At 35.5% G+C, this 16,806-nt stretch overlaps 1 long non-coding RNA gene across 1 annotated transcript; it reads left to right on the plus strand.

Moving 5' to 3' along the window:
• The first annotated feature begins 2,558 nt into the window (after positions 1 to 2,558).
• On the plus strand, positions 2,559 to 7,245 carry LOC123534908 (uncharacterized). Its single transcript, XR_008366525.1, has 2 exons — positions 2,559 to 5,209; positions 5,694 to 7,245. It is a non-coding gene; the product is annotated as an uncharacterized LOC123534908 (long non-coding RNA).
• The last annotated feature ends 9,561 nt before the right edge of the window (positions 7,246 to 16,806 follow it).

The following is a 16,806-nucleotide window of genomic DNA, read 5'->3' on the forward strand; positions in this document are numbered from 1 at the left end:
TCTGCTTATGATGGTGAACAAGTATTCCAAGTTTCAAAGCAATAGCTTTGATAGTTTAGGAGAAAAGTTGACCTAAACATAAAACTTAACCAAGAAATCTGATATTTTCTAAGTACAAAAGGGGCCATAAATCTTGCAAAAAGCAAGATGGAGTTATGTTTCTTGCTATAGAGGGTCAGCTTATGATGGTGAACAAGTATTCCAAGTTTCAAAGCAATAGCTTTGATAGTTTAGGAGAAAAGCTGACCTAAACATAAAACTTAACCAGGCAACGCCGACGCAGACGCCGACACCGACGCCGACGCCGACGCCGACGCCGACAACCGCTCAAGTGATGACAATAACTCATCATTTTTTTTCAAAAAATCAGATGAGCTAATGATAAAAGATATAGTAATAATATCAAAAATAATGATAATAAAACTCAGGTACACGTATTATAGGTAAAAACTCAATGTGTTCTTTGTGTTGACAAACAATATCTTATAATATCATAATTATAACGGAAAAGCTTACAAAAAGAATGGGAAAATGATTTTCTCATGTACATGAGATCACCATTATTTGAATACAAGAGCTCGTCGAACACGAAATGCCCCCCTTGATGCATTCAGTAATTGCACAAAGAACAGAAATCATATGCTCACTGTAAACAAAAGTTCTACTGTTCTGTTTCAATGTGACATTGACCTATTATCAATTGACCTCAAAACCATCAGAGTTCATCTGCTGGTCATGATCAACCTCCCTTTTAAGTTTCGTGATCCTAGGCCAAAGCATTCTCAATGTATCATCAAGAAAGTGTTTAACTTTTCCGGGTCAATGTGACCTGAACCTTTGGCTAACTGACCTCAAAATCTATAGGGGTCATCTTCTGGTCATGACCAACCTCCCTATCAAGTTTCATGATCCTAGGCCCAACTGTTCTCAAGTTCTTGTCTGGAAACGGTCTAAATGTTCCGGGTCACTGTAACCTTGACCTTTGACCTACTGCTCATCATTAAAACCAATGATATACCATAAAATCACATCAAAGAATCTTAAAACGTTTCTATGACAGTTTAAAAAACACTATTAGTTAGTGTTTGATTTTGGATTAGAGCCCTGCCAATAAAAACTTTATAAAACCCTAACAAAAAAAAAATTCTAAGTTAAAAAGGGGCATAACCCATGTCAGAATTCAAGTCTAAGCTATGGGAATTGTATGTCACTGATAATGTGTTGTTCTAAACATTCTTTTAGCAGTAACACTGCTCTGTACATTAGCATAATAACACTTGTGAAAACATTATGTTGCTTTGGGCCGGTGCTCTAAATATCAAGAAAGACATTGTCATTGTCATTGACAAACTGTTTTCTATTACTTGACATGAGAGTCTAGATTAATACCTCAGGTTATCACGTTTAAAGCTGACCTAGTTTCATAGAGTCAAACAGTCTGATAACGTGTTTCAAACATTAGGTAGAAAACGTGGCCTCTAGAGTGTAAAAAAAGGTTTATTGACGACGTAGTGGCCTATTTTTACATCACATATATTTTAGTTAAATTACGTCCGTGTTTATTGCGGGTAACATCTAGAGGTGTTCCATTATTACTGGTAAAAATTGTAATCTCTACAGTGTTTGACCACTGTCTACGCACGTCATTGAACGATTAAAATAGCTCACCTTGAAGAGCTTGTGCCCAGGTAAGCTAACAAGAAATCTATATTTAGTTTTACGTCTCGTCAAAAGTGGCAAAAACTTTCTTGAGATATTTATTAGGTTTCAACTTCAGTCAAACCTGTCTATAAAAACCACCCTTAGGAGAGCCAAAAACTGGTCTTTATTGGGAAGTGGTCTTCATTCACAGGTAAAGATACACAATAAAAGTCAAAATGGGAAGCAAAACATGTAGTCTTTAGAGCCAGGTGGTCTTTGTCCAGAGGTGGTCTTTAACACAGGTTTGACTGTATTTAAAATTTGCATAGTAAAAGATAAAACAGCAGACTGTTTATAGTTGTTCTTAAAGTAACTAACCTATTGTGATTTGTGACTTTTGAGATATTGTATCAAATATGGCAAGATGTATTTACATGAAACTTAATAGTTTTCCCAGAAATATGTGAACATTTTTTGCAGATTTTCTCATGTACCTTTATAAACCGTTGCAACGATTTACTTTTGTAAACATTGATAAATATAGAATGAGACGCGACAGCATTTTCCGACACTATCATCACGTAGGCAGCAAACAAAAACTGTGTATGTGTATATTTTGCTTCTGTCACTGATAATCAGTAGAGCGCACAAGTTTTGTTGAAAACATTTTATGGGTTAAATGACTTTCTTGCATAAAAACTACTTTTTTCACTGGATCCGCCCATGTATGAACTGGAGAAAAATCGTGTGCAAACAAGGCAATTCACGTGCTGTTAATACCCAATTTTTATTTTTGAAATGCTTTCCCAGGGACGTATATGTAATTCTGCGCAGATTGACATCTGGTATCTGCGTCTTTTTTTCTTTCATAAAAACCTCTTCTTGAAGCAATAAAGGTGCAATCTAAACCATAGAATGTTTTACTGTATCAGTAACTAACGCCGAATGCGCTGCCCCCAACATTGTTCGTACTCGTTTCTTCCCTTGTTTACTCCCCTTTTAGAACTCTGCGTCAATTCAGATTTTGTAGACAACCGTGAATGTTAAAGAATCACGTGTTTACCTGTGCGATTCTTTGTTTTTTAGGTATCATATTTATGATTTTGGTAAGTATCAGTTAGTATGTTTTTATCTAATTTCTCGAAAAATGTATATAAACAGCTTGTCGGTCTCGGTCACAAACAATCCCGCGGGCTTCTGCAGACGTTAATACACAAAAAAACGTGTATTATCCCTACATTAGAAGGCGCATAGTCTTTGCAAATCTCAAATTTAGATATTGTCCTGATTGCTTCTCTGAATTGCCCTCATAGAATTCCGGTACATACAAACTACCTTTTGTCGGATTTATAGATACAGTAGAAACAAGATAAGCTTACGAGGGCTCTTCAATTATAACGTAGACTTTTTCTCTAGCTTTTATATACTTCAATGAAGCCAAACAAGATATATATCATATTCATTTGCTATCTTTCTACTAACTGCACTGCAAATTTGACTTGATTATGACCATGCATTCAGGGGTTACGCCTCCTCGAAAACAGTCACTTACATGGACCCGGCGCACGGCAATATATTTCAACGACGTTAACGACGTCGTGCCTTCATTGTGATGCTTTCATTAAGTTTGCATTAATTCATTTTTGTAAATTTATTTCATAAATTTTCATGAGCAATAATTAAGTCATAAAAAGTTGTTTGATTAGAATACTAAAAATGTGTGAACACTTATGACACGCATCTCTTACAGGGTACTCAACATGAGTACTTGGTCTTTATCTACGGCGTCATATATTGGCGTTAACGTCCATTCGCAGTTTTTCCTTTTTCTCTCTCCATCTAAGCTGTCTTTAAGCTATTCTTGACTATTTGAGAACCGATTGTACCACTTGAAGAGAAAGACATAGATGAATGGACATTTTTGTGGCGTCTACTTTATTAGTTTATGAATTTCAGTTGTTGTGCACCAACATTTCTCCATAACTAAACACCTGTCTTATTATCTATGCGAGTCAGTGACGACATAACATGCATTATATACAGTAACACTCACTTAGTTTAAACGTTGTTTTCTTCCGCCTCCCACGTCAGAATGACTCCATACTCTAGGTGCATGTCGACCTGGCGTGTTGCTGCACTTTGGCATATTTCTGGGCAAATAAGTTTACTATTAGTGCGAACATAAGCGATCGAATTCTAATCACGACAGATCAAAAAGCGACTGCGCCGGTTATGCGTAGCTATGGTAATAAAAACGTTCGACGAGCTGCGCCTATCAGCAAAAATGTTACAAAAAATGTATGACCAAATTACAGAAAGATTCCGAATTACAACGACATATTTTACATTATTATTTTCACAATATGAAACACTTGACAGCAAAAGTCTACGTTATTTTTAACAGCCCTAGTACTCTTGGCATTTTCTGTTAGATTGAGATTTGCAATGGGAAATGACCATTTAATGGAATGTGTGAATATAATTTGTCCGGTTTATGTCTAATTCATTATTACCGAGTCTTGTTAAACATTGATAAATATACGATGAGACGCGACAGAATTTTCCGACATTATCATCACGTGGGCAGAAAACAAAAACTGTGCATGTGCATATTTTGCTCCCTTCACTAATAATCAATAGAGCGCACAAGGGTAGGTATTGCAAAGTACTATGTTGCTTGAAATGTAATAAAAAGATTACAAGAAATAGGTCATTACACTACGTTTACGATGCAGTGAGTAATTTAATGCCGTAACCGCTCGGGCAACGAGGAATCACTGACTGCATTGTAAACGTAGTGTATTGACTTAATTCCATGTTGCTGATTTATGCTGTTTTTAATTACATTTCAAAACGATATGATACTGTGAGATACATATACAATTTGTACTTGTGCGCTTGTGTAATGTAATGACTTCGTTTCATGTTATTGTTTTGTTTGTTTACATTTCAAAACGCTATGATACTGTGCACTATGATGTTATTTTCTCTCTCTGTCACGTGATGTTTGTAAGATGCCCAGTGAACGGAGTTCCTTTATTTTATAACCCGGGGAAACCTTATCAGAAATCGTGGATAAATGCTTTTATTTAGAGTTTATTAAGAAAACAACAATGTTCAACAAAATTCGGTGAAAATCCATTGTTAGAACATCAAATATGCGACATAAAGATGAATATAGGAACTTTGAACTTTTAAAATCTCACACTAGGATGTTTGGGTTAGTTAAAAGTACAATTACAAGAGACAATACAAAATTTGCTATTTTTAAAAACGATCCGACTGGTAGTCGTAAGATATTCTTCTTTTCTTTAACTCGTCTTAGTTAATAAAAATGTAAAATAAAATTGAGTTACAACAAACAATTACTTCACATGAGTGTATTTAATTGTAGTTAAAGGCAGCCAGAAATAACCTTTACCATTCTTCTGACAACGCGGTTAGTGACGAAGATGTACAGAAGTACTTCAAACGTATGAAACGGCTTCTCGAAGAGGCATCAAACGACAACGATGTTGATCAGACGATAAGAGATGCTATTGTCGCGGATATTAAAAAACTCGAAAAGGTAACTGACTTTTTTTTTTAGCGAAAAGTAGCCTAATGCACTCATTTACCAATATTGTTATATTCATCATTTCACCAAAAGGAACAAATTCATAAATAACGCAATGCTCACAAAATGGTGATAAAAGAATTCTTCTCAATGATATTTCAGCCGTTTGTTTAAAACAAAATTAAGATATCGAAGCAGAGAACATTATAGTACAACAATCCCTGCACTAATAATTGATAACTTAAATCAAATAACTGCAATCCTGGTTCAGTGCTAAAATTCTTAAGAGATTATACTTCTTATATCTGTTCTATATAATCTGAAAGCATGCCACTTATAATGTTAAAAAAGGAAAACAATATGATTCTGGTTGTGAGTAGTATCTCTCACAAATAGAAGCATCAATACTTGACTGTTTAATTTGTGTTTTATGTTCCCAAATGATGTATTATGGATTTTGTAATAAAATATAAATGAGTATATCTTGATACCTTAGTTACAGGGAGGCGAAATGACAATGGCCTTGTTTGATGATGCTTTAAAATTGAAACGAAAGGCAATATATTATGACTTTGAAAAGAGCTTATGTGAGAACGACCCAGACACCCTGAAAGAATTACTTGAGCTTGCTGAACAGACTGTAGAAGACATACAGGAAATAAAGAAACATGCACATGAAGTGAAATATATTGAGAGATATAAATCAGTGCTGGACAACTGCAGAACAGAAACAAAAAAAATTGACAAATGAACTAACTGAACTGAAGAAAGGAATACGAATGATTCCAGTTCTCCGTGATGAAATGGAAACACTTAAGGAAAAGGTAGGTGACTGGCAGCGTGCCCTTAGATATAACATTTCTCAGCTCGAAGTGGATGGAATATTCATAGTGGTTGTTGTTACTGTTTTTATGTCATTGCTCCTCAGAGTCTGTGTTTATTTTGCGTGACTGGAAGACGATCAATTGTTAAAACGCAAATAAAAAAGGAATGAACTTAAAACTTATACTTAATTAATTGCTCCTGACCAGTGAATTTACTGACAGCAGCGGTATTGGAAATGATTCCATTTAACTTAGACTATTTTATATGTGGAAAGAAATTGTTAGATAAAAAAAGGATAATACATGAGTTTTGTTTTCATATTGAATGTATTAAACGAGTTAAATAAAATGATAAAATGCGAGGCTCTGTCGAGCATTCTATCAATTTTATTCAACCAGTTAAAAAAATTCAATGTGGAAAGTCACAAATATGATATTCTTTTTATCACATGTTAACTTTTCCAGTCGAAACATCAAAAAAATCTTCTTTTTTTTACTATATAAACAAGTTGATTCGACCAATGTCTCTTTAAGAAATAATATATCTCATCCAGTGATTTGTCGTTGAATAAATCATTGTTTGGAGTTCAGATGCGAAGGAATTATATCACGAGGGCGCAGCCCGAGTTATATGATAATACGCATCTGAACGACAAACAATGATTTATTCAAGAGCAAATCACTAAATGAGATATATTATTTCGATTCTAACACGTTACCAAGGATTTTTAAGTACATCCTTGACGACATTCATTGAATATTTGCCCGTTTTCAATCGGTTTCTTTTCCAGCGCGCCGCTATGCCGTTTGACGCCATGACGTAATAATTGTGATGTCAGAACAGTGATTTGTTGTATAATAATTCACTGCTTTCTGCCTTCTTTGTTAAATAGAAAATGAATCGGATCGTGTTAGAATATAGCATAAACGACGTCGACGTCAAAGATTTATTACTCTTAGACTAGTGTATTATCATTTTTATGTAATGGCTTTATTACACGACAGCGACGTTAAACATGTGATAAATAGTAATTCGTATCTGCTTTTTTATACTGAATCTGATCTTGACTTTTTAATGATAATTATCTTCACAATAGCGGGATGATAACATTTGCATTTAGTTATACATTGTTTATATTAATGTTGATATCTATGAATATATTTGCATATCAATGATACCTTGTAGAAACAAGGAAAAACAAAAATATGAAATAGAAGTCATCAGTATTTTTCTACGTTTGTCCTAAAATGTAGCTCTTTATTTAAAATACGCCCAAAGCATCTAGGTTAAAAGACACCTTTCCGGTTTTTAATAGGTCCGGTGCCGCTCCGTACATTTTACTGGCAAGAACGTGTGCTTTGGCAGACCCGCCGGCCTTCCTTAACCAAGTAGGTTTGCTTAGTCATATGGAAACATTTTACTTCCCAAGTTTCTAAACCAAATGGATGTATGGAGCAAGTGATTCTCAGAGCCATGTTAATTGTTTCAAATAGTAGTAGTTCTTTTGTCCTCTTTCGGCATAATTTAATGGTATGTGTAATTCTTCTGCAAGACATCCATAGACAATAGTTATCTCATCTATTAATTAATGTGTAAAGTCAATATCACGTTATTTATTTGTAATATCGGATACGAATTGAGGACCAAAAGTTAAAGTTTTGATTCTGGATTAATTCTCTACATAATTATCTAACAACACAAAAAACGTACGCATCAGTACTACAGTCCTGTTTTCTTCACACTATATATTAGATAACTTAGAACTTTTTTGCAATAGTGACTGCTCATTTTAATCATATTCAGTAATATACAATATATAATGAAAACAGCAAGCGGCTCGGGCTTCCAGTTATACCAACATTATGAGCAGCACTTCTTAGTGCGGCTGAGTCTTTGTAGATTAAACTAATGCCGATTTTATCATTCAACGAATTTATGTGTAAACTGAGTAAAGAAAACAATGAAAAACCAAAATAAATAGAAACAAACATCTGTACATTGTTTGTAATCGTCTCCTACATTTCACAGCCAATTTATTAAAATGAAACTTTGTACACATCATCAGCATGATATTGTTAGGACTTCCATGTCCAAACTTCTTTTGGGGGCGGGATTACTCCTCTTTTTTTTTAACTTCTCGATTACTTGACTCTTCCTACAGTTTCTATCCAATTCGAACATCAGCAAGACGTAGACGAGCACATATTATTTGGACTTTCATGTCAAACTGTTTTTGGAGTTCACCCTTTTCTGGACGTAATATTCTATCAAACATTTTCAGGGTGCCCGTGTTATACACTATTGATGTTATTCCTTTTTTTTTTTCATTTTCTTTTTCTGTACATATCACATAGTCAGTCTTGTTGCAGTTATTACCTCCCCTAGCAGTACATAAATCACTGCCATTACAAATATATCAGCGATGAAAATTACATGACTGTTTCAATAAAATTCAGCTATTACGTATACTCGTTTCGATCTCTATTCCCAGTTGTGTTACACTGGTACCAGAAACATGAATATTTTTCCATACACTGATGCCTGAATTTCATATCGGGTGCGTGACATAATCTAATGTGTGTCTTGCATTAACTCTTTTATTTAGTTCAGTATTGTCAATCTTATTCAGGCTATTGAACAAATTCATAATATTTACATTATATTTACACATTTAGATACGTATGTAATAAAAAGTGTATCTTTGCAACAGGAAATATGCACTCGTTCTTTAGCGGAAGAATATTGCGCTCCTAAAGTCACGCAATATTTCCGCTGCAGAACTCGTGCATATTTCCCGAGACAAAGCTTATAATCTATAAGTAATATCTTTTTATTTAATGTAATTTTTCATGTTGTCACCTATGTAAATATTACTTTCTTGGAAAAAAATCTGGAACGAATGTCAGTAACTGAAATCTTAAATCAAACTATGATTTAAAAATTCTTGACCTCCACCTCTGATGCATGTGAGGAAGTTGGCGGTTACTTGCCGAGAACATGTTTGTACTGGTACAGAATCCAGGAACACTGGTTAGGTTAACTGCCCGACGTTACATAACTGAAATACTGTTGAAAAAGCTAAAACAAACAAACAAATTAAAATTCTGCTTAAATGTTTGTGATGGTAAGAGGTCTCTTTTCTGAAAGGGGAGAGCACTGCGAGGAGACTGATCACATAGTATGCTTGTAATTTCTTGAGAATCTTAAGAATGTTGTTTTAAGATGATTTAAAAGTGCTTCAAATGTATGTGATTTCTGTCAGTTACAGAATAAAAGTTGGAAGGCGAATGTTAAGTCTTTAATGAAATCTTGAAAACCAATCACCATTTTCCAGATTATATCTGACAGAATAAAGATGGAGCCCAGAAATATGCCATCTAGTCGATTACAAAAACAAAATGATGGAGGTGACATTGGAAAGCCCACACTTGCATATAACCATAAAACCCTACTTAACTAGAATATGACCAAGAGACAAGTGTGTCAGCACCTGATTTTTTTTTCTGGTGTTTTGTGTATGATTTGACCCACTAACAAAAATGTTATGGTCCTTGAATCAATATTTTATTCACCATTCCCGTAACTTGATAGAAAGGTGTTTTGGTTGGTATGTCTGTTGATAGACCACTTGGTTTCTGATCAATGTCATCTACGTATACTGTAGAGAATGCTTTGGTCTACAACAACCAAACTTTAAACGGTGATTGACTATGTTCAGCAGATTTCGTGAATTAATAAAAGGTCAAGGTCACAGTGACTTTCAGACAAATAACGGTTTTCAGGCGATAAGTGGAGAAGGTTTTAGTCTACAGTTGTCAAATATTATATGATGACTGATTATCTCAATTGTTGTAGCGGTCATAGGTCAAAGGTGACATTACACACCAAGATACCTCTGACATAAGAATTTATCAGTTTTTGTTCAAACCAAGTTGATAAGTCCATAGAGACCTGAAACTTCATGAAATGCAAAACAGCAAGTGAAGTTGTGCAGCTTTGGTTTTGATTGTGCATTTACTTGGTAACAACAGTAGCCTTTTAGCACTTGAATAATTTGATCTAGCATTGTGCCTAAAAAAGAAAAAAATAATCAGTATATGACATAGAAAATCAGCATGTTGAACATTTTTCTATCACCAACAAACATATGCACCTTTAAATCTTCCAGATCTCTATTTTTTATGCCTCCAGCATCTACTGATGCGGGAGGCATATAGTTATTGTCCTGTCGGTCCGTCCGTTCGTTCCTTCGTCTGTCCGTCCGTCCTTACGAGGGTAACCAAATGGGACCGTTTCGTCTAGCATCAATACCCCTTACTAGAATGAGTCGATACTAATGCAGATGTAACCTGTGGCCATTCTTCATCTTCAGACATCACCGGACCTCAGTTTGACCTTGACCTCATTTTGGACTTAGGTTGCTTTATATCGGCCATCTCTTGGTTAACCAAATGGGACCGTTTCGTCTAGCATCAGAATGAACTGATACTTATACAGATGTAAACTGTGACCATTCCTCATCTTCAAACATCACCTGACCTCAGTTTGACCTTGACCTCGACCTCGTTTTGGACTCGGGTGCAAAATCTATCGACAAGGATGCCACTGGGGGGGGGGGGGGGGGGCATCAGGCGTTTACTGAACGCAGCTCCTTGTTTATTCAAGTTTGTCGCTGGGGCGAATAAACTTGGTAATGTAAAAAAGTAAAACATGTTTTTACGCTGTTAACTGGATAAATTGGTAAGTTATCTCAGTCTATAATTATTACCACACAATTAAATTCATTGAGTACAGTTGTGATCTTGCATCTGTTATACATCAGCCTGCCTCAATGCAAACATCTCTGAAACTGCTGGTCAGAATTACAGTAGAGTCATTGCATGGACATCTCCAATTTGTTCAAATGGTTGATCTTAGTCCGTGTAGGGCCTTATAACTAAAAATTATTAATTTCAATATATTTCGCAGATCTTCATCATAAGCCGCCCGGGTGTTCATGGTATTCATCTTTAAAAGTAATGCTGTTGTTTCTTACCATTGCTTTTCAGATATTCAGTTTTTCAGTATTTTGTTCTTAGTTGTATAAGCCGCGTGTTCATCATGTTCATCTTTAAAACTAATGCTGTTGTTTCTTAACATTGTTTCTTTTTTAGATATTGTGTTTTCTAGTATTTTGTTCTTAGGTTTAAAATCCACGTGTTCATCGTGTTCATCTTTAAAACTAATGCTGTTGTTTCTTAACATTGTTTTTCAGATATTCAGTTTTTCAGTATTTTGTTCTTGGGTTTATAAGCCGCGTGTTCATCATTATCAGCTTTAAATCTAATGCTGTTGTTTCATAACATTGTTTTTCAGATATTAAGTTTTTCAGTATTTTGTTCTTGGGTTTATAAGCCGCCCACATGTTAAAACTAATGCTTTTGTTTCTTACCATTGTTTTCAGATTCAGTTTTTCGGTATTTTGTTCTAGGTATATACGCCGCGTGTTCATCTTTAAAACTAATGTTGTTGTTTCTTAACATTGTTTTTCAGATATGAACACACGGCTTATTTACCTAAGAACAAAATACAGAAAACCTGAATATCTGCAAAACAATGAGATATTTGTTCATGGTGAAAAGGACCTCAAATTGAGGTAACTTTATTACTAATTCCAATGATTTCACGTGCAAACATTTTCAGATTATATTTATCTATTTATATATCTAATCATATTTATTATTTTATATTTAGTCTTAAGAAAGATAAAATTCTAGCAAAATTTTCATTCTAGCGCTAAAGTTGCCACTGATACGTAGCATTTTTACGTTTCCGTATGCACAACTCATGTCGCAAATAAATGACCTGCAGTCGGGGCCGGCAAAAGTAACGGGCCTGACTACCTTAGTTTATACGTAATTTATATTAAATGTATTGTGAAGGAAGTTCTTCAGCTTGTATCAATCACCCTTGACACCTCATTCCTGATGAAATCCATCGCCACGTGGGTATGAAATAAGAGGCCAGCTTCCCTTTTAATGCTGAGCGCCAAGCAAGGAAGCTACTGGTACCAACTTTCACGTCTTTGGTATGACGTGCCTGGGGATCGAACCAATTACCTTCGAATTAACTTAACCTTTCTATAAAGTTTTGTTACAAACCAATTTGTACTTTTATAGGAGTTGTCTAGCAATTTTGCGTACGTCCATCTAACACTATATGCAGTTTTTTTTTTCAGTGAACACCTCTTTGGATAATAAGAGGTACTGCCCAAATTGAATGATTGGCCGGTTCATTTTAGAAATTTAGCAGGGTAAAGGTTAATCAACCATAATGCCACATCTTATTAAATACCATTAACAAACAAGTGAATCGAAATCGCTATGTTCGATATTGGAAGAAGACTTGCATTCAGTTTAGTAAGATAAACAATCCTATCCTGCAAGTTAATGACCTGACGCTCTGTTGGACATAAAACATGATTTAGAAATAGTTTAGATGACTTTTGTTGCAGAGGAGTCGCTATAACAAATTAAAGTAAATACGTTATTGTCATTTCCTGAAAAGTTGCCTTTTTTCAGTTTCAGGATACTGGATCGACACCATCAACATGATATGCAAAGTAACTGTATATTTTGTATTAGGTCTGGAGCTAAACGGACACTGTGGGAAAAGTAAACGTGTTTGTAGAAACTGTGCTTCTTCCCACAGACACTTGGGGTTCAGACCCCCATGCGCCCCGCTCTCCTTCGCCCCTGGTTAGGTTTAGCCATGGAGGTAATGTAGAGATGGCATCTCTATATTACCTCCATGGTTTAGCCAATAATTTTTAGCATTTCACTATGTATTGAGCATAGGCGACGACCATAAAATGCATTTTGTAACATTTAAGCGTGTTTTAAGAAAATGTATTTTTTTTTACCATCAATGCTCTCAGTATCACAAGATTTGAAACATCGCACGGACAGTAGGGAAACTATAGCCAATTAAACTTTTAAATTAACCCCTACCAATAAATCACTGGTATCAATCGACATGTCTGTTACTATTTTGTCAAATGACACAGGTCTTGACAACTGCCATTTGTATACCGACGGTAAATCAATAAATATTATAAATCAGTAAATCTAAATTTTTATGGAACACTTCCTTGCGAATTGATCCCTGCTTTGTACTGCGCATATCGTTGCCGGGTACCAAAATTAATACCGTTACGATTACATTTTACCGAATTATCGCTTCAGCAAGTGTTATTTGAGGTTTGTTTACATAGTGGAACTGTATGTTTGCACCTTTACAGATATCTTTATCGAAGCGTATTAATTTTGGTACCCGATTTATGACATGCGCTACACAAAGCGAGGGTCCAGCGCAAGCTAGTGTTCCCATTGTTTGTGCGATGTTTCAAATCTTGTGATATTGAGAGCATTGATGGTAAAAATACGTTTTTTTAAAACACGCTGAAATGATATAAAATGCGTTTTATGATTATCGCCTATGCTCAATACATGGTGAAATGCTAAAAATTACTGTCTAAATTTAACCAGGGGCGGATGAGAGCGGGTGGATGGGGGTCCGAACCCCAAATGTCTGTGCTTCTTCCCATTCTACACTACTGTACCGCTTAAAATACTTTTAAATTAAAACAACTGCATTGTACATGTGCTCGTCATGTTTATATCAATTGAATATAGGCGCTGAGAGGAAAGAACCGTAGAGTACGGGTATTAGAATCGGTCTTTTTATTTATATTACATACATTGTTGTGCAATAATAGTAAATATTTGCTTGTTAAAATATCACAATTTGACCTGAACATAAATACATACATACATACATACATACACAAACAGATAAATAACAAAAAATCATTAAAAAAGTTGGAAGACAAAAGCCAATATACCATTTGTGTCATTAATAAATCAAAGTACTGAAAGTACAGAAAGGCTGGCTACCGAAAAACAAGAGGGCCATGAAGGCCCTGTATCGCTCACCTGACCTATTGACCTAGAGATCATCAAGATTAACATTCTGACCAAGTTTCATTAAGATATAGTTATAAATGTGGCCACTAAAGTGTTGAATAGCTTTTCCTTTGATTTGACCCGGTGACCTAGTTTCTGACCCTACATGACCCAGATTCGAACTGGACCTAAAGATCACCAAGATTAACATTCTGACTAAGTTTCATGAAGATACAGTCATTAATGTGGCCTTTAGAGTGTTAACAAGCTTTTCCTTTGATTTGACCTAGTGACCTAGTTTTTGATCCCACATGTTCCAAATTTGAACTTAACCTATAAATAACCAAGATTAACATTCTGACCAAGTTTCACTAAGATATGGTCATTAATGTGGCCTCTACAGTCTAAACTAGCTTTTCCTTTGATTTGAACAGGTGACCTAGTTTTGATTCTACATGACCCAGATTCAAACTTGACCTTGAAATCATTAAGATTAACATTCTGACCAAGTTTCATAAAGATACAGTTATAAATGTGGCCTCTAGAGTGTTAACAATGTTTTCCTTTGATTTGAACTAGTAACCTAGTTTTTGATCCCACATGACCCAGATTAGAACTTGACCTAAAGATTATCAAGATTAACATTCTGACAAAGTTTCATGAAGATACAGTCATAAATGTGGCCTCTACAGTGTTAACAAGCTTTTCCTTTGATTTGACCTGGTGACCTAATTTTTGACCCCACCTGACCTAAAAATCATCAAGATTAACATTCTGATAAAGTTTCATGAAGATAAAGTCATAAATCTTGCCTCTACAGTGTTAACAAGCTTTTCCTTTGATTTGACCTGGTGACCTAGTTTTTGACCCAGTTGACCCAATATCAAACCCGTCAAAATTTTTATTGGGAGTAACATTCTGACCAAGTTTCAATAAGATTGGGCCCAAATTGTGACCTCTAGAGTGTTAACAAGCTTTCCCTTTGATTTGACCTGGTGACCTAGTTTTTGACCCTAGATGACCTTACATCAATCTCGTCCAAGATTTTATTGAGGGTAACATTCTGACCAAGTTTCATTAAGATTGGGTCAAAGTTGTGACCTCTAGAGTGTTAACAGTCAAATTGTTGACGACGGACGGCTGACGACTGACACAGGGCGATCACAAAAGCTCAACTTTGAGCACTTCGTGCTCAGGTGAGCTAACAACGAATGAAATCTGTGCAGGAAAGATGTTTGCAAAATCTTAGATATTATAGGTTTTCCATTTTTTTTTTTTTTGGATTTAACGTCGCACCGACACATGATATGTCATATGGCGACTTTCCAGTTTTTAATGGTGGAGGAAGACCCCAGGTGCCCCTCCGTGCATTATTTCATCACGAGCGGGCACCTGGGTAGAACCACCGACCTTCCGTAAGCCAGCTGGATGGCTTCCTCACATGAAGAATTCAACGCCCCGAGTGAGGCTCGAACCCACATCGATGAGGGGCAAGTGATTTGAAGTCAGCGACCTTAACCACTCGGCCACGGAGGCCCCTATATATAAGTTTTCTATATCAAACTAAAACAAGCATAGGGTATTGATGTGATGAACCATTTGATAAACTTGTGAAGGTAGTGTAAGGATATTACAGACTACAGATGGTGAAAAAAATTATTGTGTTTGCTTCATTGGGGATAACATAATTAGTGAGACAAACGACACATAATGCTCACTTGGGAATCTGAAACCACATAAATTAATATCTTACAAAAAAGTCAGGTTCTGAGAACGTAATCCAATCACACCACATAGGATGATGAACGAAATTCATAGTTTATTTGAGAAACGTAGTTTATCAAATGTAAACCATGGTTTAGGATTAAAAAATCAACCATGAATTTCAGGTGTGAACTTGTGTTTACGAATCTCGAACCCCTATATAAGAACGTGAGCCTAGGTCTATGATCTTGAACCATAGTTTACAGACGTGACATGTAAGGCAATCGTCCAATAATTACATGAACCCAGGTTCACAGTCGAAAATCTAGGATTAAAGATGGATAAACTAGGTTTTTCAAACTTAAAAGCATGTAAACCTATTCTTTCGAGCGAAAACAAAGGATAACATCGTAAACCATAGTTCACACTCGTAAACATAGGTCCACGTTTGTAAGCCCAAGTTAAAGTTCAATCCAGAAACCTAGTTCATCGAATGTAAACATGGGTTCAAAAGTGTAAACTATGGTTTACGCTCGTTGTCCTATGTTTTCGCTCGAAAATATATGTTAGTATTCAATAATCCTAGCTTTTCGAACAAGAATGTAATTATTGGATTGCCACGAACCATGAACCTATGTTTAAGACCATGAACTTGGGTTTAGGAGATGACCATAGTTTACGAATGTGAACCTAAGTTTTACGTTCAGTAAAATTGGTTTCTAGAACAAAACTGTGAATTTTGGTCGTAATCCTATATTCATGTTTACGGTCGTCAACCCATTTTCAAGGTCGTAAACATAAGTTCTCGATCGTTAACATTATATGTTCACACTTAGAACTTAGATTAAAGACCAAAATTCGTAGTTCAGTTGAAAAAAAAAAACTAGTCGAAACGTGGATTCACTGGTGTAAACTATGGTCAACGCCCGTTATCTTACGTTTCACTCGAAAATATGGGTAAGTATTCGAAAAACCTACTTTATCGATTACTAATTCTAGTTTTTCGATCATGAACCTGGGTTCAGTCATTATTATTGGGCAACTGGGGGACATAAAAATGCATGGAGGGGCACCTGGGGTCTTCCTCCACCATTAAAGCTGGAAAGTCGCCATATGACATATCATGTGTCGGTGCGA

The sequence above is a fragment of the Mercenaria mercenaria genome, chromosome 12, assembly GCF_021730395.1.
Source record: "Mercenaria mercenaria strain notata chromosome 12, MADL_Memer_1, whole genome shotgun sequence".
NCBI lineage: Eukaryota > Metazoa > Mollusca > Bivalvia > Venerida > Veneridae > Mercenaria > Mercenaria mercenaria.